At 46.8% G+C, this 4,026-nt stretch overlaps 1 protein-coding gene across 3 annotated transcripts in view; it reads left to right on the top strand.

Moving 5' to 3' along the window:
- Positions 1–3,545: 3,545 nt before the first annotated feature.
- LOC123519916 overlaps positions 3,546–4,026 on the top strand; it is a 116,796-nt gene continuing 116,315 nt past the window's right edge. For 2 of the 3 annotated variants that reach the window (XM_045281610.1, XM_045281608.1), the window contains exon 1: positions 3,546–4,026. This exon is cut by the window's right edge and continues 249 nt beyond it. The gene's annotated coding sequence lies outside the window, so the exon portion shown is untranslated. The other variant, XM_045281609.1, reaches the window with a different exon arrangement.

The raw sequence follows: 4,026 nt of genomic DNA, 5'->3' as shown, positions 1-4,026 counted from the left end.
CAGGGCGGACAGGAACCAGATGAGGAGATAGGAGGGTTTCTCTGGGTTAGCCTAGAGCAGACAGGCAGCCGACAGAGGTGAGTGGAGAGGTCTGAAGAATGCCTTTGTCTTGTAGTGAAATGATGGAGGCTGATGATGGTGATAATGATGATGTTGATAGTAGTCACTCGTCTTAGTAAACACATTTTTTTCCTCATCAGTTCTATTTTCAAAGTCCAGAAAGATAATAGAGCGGTTTCCATGTGTGTTTCTGCAACTATTACGCAACATCCTTGTTAAACTATTACTGAAATCATGCAAACCTGTTGAAAGCCTTTACTTTTACTACAAGAGCAGTTATAGAAAGTAGTCGAGACGTTTAACAGTATTCACCATTATGTTACTGTGTGAATGGAGGTGAGGTGAGGAGAATCTGATTTTAGTGGTGACATTCTTAGCGTGCCTCAGTTGAGTTTTTAGCGTGACTTGTGAAGAAGGAAGGGAGGAAGAAAGGAAGGAAGAGAGTCAGGATGGAAGAACGGTCTTTGTGCTTCCCCGGATATCCTTAGGTTCAGGTTGAGGTGATCATCAGGAGCTTAGCCTCTGTAACAGCTCTCCCTTATGTCGTGCTATTGTTGGATCTTATTTTACGAGTATTCCCTTCTTACTTGTATTTTTCTATCGCATTTTCCTCTTTTCTTTGTTTTCCATAATGTATAACTTCCTATTGTCTTACCTCTCTTTTTTCGTCTTTCCAATGTCTACCTTTAAGTTTGTTTCCCCTTTTCTTGATCTCCCAGAATCTGTCACTTCCATTTGTCTCTCAGTAGTCATTCTCGTAGTGATCTTCTTTTATTCTTCGTCCTGTTTTTTTTTTTTTCATTTTCCTTTCCTTTATATTCCAAAACAAGAAAAAATAACTTCCCTTTTGTCTCCATCTGTAGTCATTCCCGTAGTATATCATTCGTTTTCTTTTCTGTTTCCCTACCGCATTTTCCTTTCCCTTTATCTTCCAAACCTAAAAATAAATTCCTTTGTTTCTACCTCCAGTCATTCCCGCGGTGGTGGAGTCATTACACTTTCTCTCTCTCTTTCTTTCTCTCTATTCCTCTTTCATCCTCTCACTCTTTATCTCTATGTCTCCTTTCCTTCCTCCTCAATTCACACTGCTTATTAGGGCACATTATTCACGTAACGCTGGAGAAGGCGCCAGAGTGTTTAACATCACTCAGATAATAGTAGTAGTAGTAGTAGTAGTAGTAGTAGTAGTAGTAGTAGTAGTAGTAGTAGTAGTAGTAGTAGTAGTACTAATAGTAGTAGTAGTAGTAGGAGTAGTAGGAGGAGGAGGAGGAGGAGGAGGAGGAGGAGGAGGAGGAGGAGGAGGAGGAGGAGGAGAACTTAGCTATTAGATTTTTACATTAGTTTTGAAGGAAGCTACTCACACTCACACACACACACACACACACACACACACACACACACACACACACACACACACACACACACACACACACACACACACACACACACACACACACACACACACTCTCTCTCTCTCTCTCTCTCTCTCTCTCTCTCTCTCTCTCTCTCTCTCTCTCTCTCTCTCTCTCTCTCTCTCTCTCTCTCTCTCTCTCTCTCTCTCTCTCTCTCTCTCTCTCTCTCTCTCTCTCTCTCTCTCTCTCTCTCTCTCTCTCTCCAGTCTTCCTAGTCCGGAGGGTGAAGGTGTGGGTGGGTGAAGGGATGAATGAGGTAAACTGGATTGGAGTGGTGGTCATGAAGTCAGGGTGAGTTCAGGGGAGTGTATGCGGAGGTGAAGTGAACGGGAGAGTGGAGGTAAGGAAGCAAAAGTGGATATGTAGAGTGTGAACAGTTGACTAGAGGGGTGAGTGTATTGGAGTGGAGAGGATATGGTAGAGGAGTGAAGAGAGTGGAGAGGTTAATAGAGAATAGAAGAAGAGGAGGTGAAAAGGAGGAGGAGGAGGAGGAGGAGAGGTGGATAAGCTTATGAAAAGATATATAGTTTAGGAAAGAAATGATAATCAGATGGAAGAATAACAAATGAATGAGGAAGTGGAGTGAGAATGAGTATAAGAACGTAAGGAAATGAGCGACTATAAGAAGGATGGGAGGCGATGGAGGGGTGTGGTGTGGGGGTTAGAGGGAGAGAGGCCTTAGAGACAATTACCTGAGGAAGTGAGGTGAGAAGGGGGAGGAAGGGAGGGAGAAGAAATGTAGCAGGAAGAGGACGACACAGGTGAGTTGTGTCGCTTCCACTTCAACCTGTACCACCACCACCACCACCACCACCACCACCACTACTCCCTGCTACTCTGCATATAAACACCATAGTATACATCAGACACACTCCACACTTCCTCTCCCCATCCATCACATACAACACTCGCCAGATTATGTGAAATCACCATTATTAGAGAGAGAGAGAGAGAGAGAGAGAGAGAGAGAGAGAGAGAGAGAGAGAGAGAGAGAGAGAGAGAGAGAGAGAGAGAGAGAGAGAGAGAGAGAGAGAGAGAGAGAGAGAAAGTCAAAATTTTCTCTTGTAAGGACTAACGTCATCTTAAGAAGCTTTCCTTGAATTCTTTAACGGTTTTTTTTTTTTTTCCTCATCTTAAGTATCTCAGGTGTCCCTTTCCTCCTTCCCTGTTTCTCCCTCCCTTGTGTGCCTCTTCCCTACTCCTCCCCATGAACACAGGTAGCCTCGGGGCATGTGTGGCGTGAGCTGACGCCTCGCTGGATCAAGAATGAGTCGTCATCTTGAATAGCGTGAAGCTCCTGTCACTGGCCCTGTTGTTTTGATAGGGGCGTGAGGGGACCGAATCGTGCTCTGCTCACTCCAGTTGTGCCACATCGACTCACTATTCTCTCGTCTTATTTATGAGCTATGATTTTGTAAGTACGGTTATAGCAGGTGTTTTGTTGTGGTTCAATCCTGGATGACGGTCCGCAGCCATACACTTCATGTTTAATATTTACGAGGTGTGATTTAGTGTACGGATCAGCGGTGGGTGTTTTGTTGTGGTCGAGAACCGAGTAATGTTTCAGGGTCGTATGTTTCATGTAGTAGTGGTGATTTGAGTGAATGAGAGAGGTGTGTGTGTGTGTGTGTGTGTGTGAGAGAGAGAGAGACAATCCCTGCAGAGACACGGCCATAACAAAGACTGTCCACCACCACCTTCCTTCACCTCCCGCCTCGTCCGTCCTCCCTTCTCCCTCCCGCCTGCCGCTCCTCTTCCTCACCTCTCGGGAACTTCCGCTCTTCCTTCCTAGCATTATGAGACCAGTCACTCAGCGCAATACTAAATAATGTGTGGTGTTCCTTGTTGGTGTTTTGTTGCTTGCACTGTCTTGTTTTGAAAAGATAATACTTGTGAAGAATGAATACTTGACATGCCAGTAGTCACCGATCCTCCACACTGTTGTCTTCTCCTTCCCTTCTCCTCTTCTCCCCTCCCGTCCTTTCCCTCGCCACCCCACCCACCCCCGTCCCCTGGCCAGGCGTGCGTGGGCAACCCTCAGGACTCAGGTGGCGCGGCTCAGGCTTCAGTTTCCAGCGAGACGCGCAGGGGCGAGGAGCATCGTGTTGGTGAGCGCAGAGCCGCGGCCCCACGTGAATCATCCCGCCACGCAGCCTTCACATCCCGGCCTGAGAGTTGCTCGGCCCGTAAAGCCTCGCGAAGCAAGCGCTAGCTAGTGTGTGTGCGTGTGTTTGACCAACGTTGATGTGCTGCCGATACCCTCAATGGACCACAATTCCTCAAAGGACGAGACAGTAACGCCCATCCAAGCGAACCTACGCCCATTGTGTTGTTGTCATCTTCACCTTGACGTGCCGCCCGTGGGTTCCCTCCCATTGATAGGTGTGTACCTAGTGGCGCCACGCCTTGTGGACCTCACCTGCGAGTCAGTGTATTACTACTTGTGACGGTGTTTGCCTGTTAGTGCCTCGCCAGACCACAACTAAATGGACACAGCAGACGACTCGTGACACTGACACTGACAATACTTAAAATAGCCTTGTGACCTGAAGGA

This window comes from Portunus trituberculatus, chromosome 46 (genome assembly GCF_017591435.1).
Source record: "Portunus trituberculatus isolate SZX2019 chromosome 46, ASM1759143v1, whole genome shotgun sequence".
In the NCBI taxonomy this organism is placed as follows: domain Eukaryota; kingdom Metazoa; phylum Arthropoda; class Malacostraca; order Decapoda; family Portunidae; genus Portunus; species Portunus trituberculatus.
This window is presented reverse-complemented; position numbering and strand designations above follow the sequence as displayed.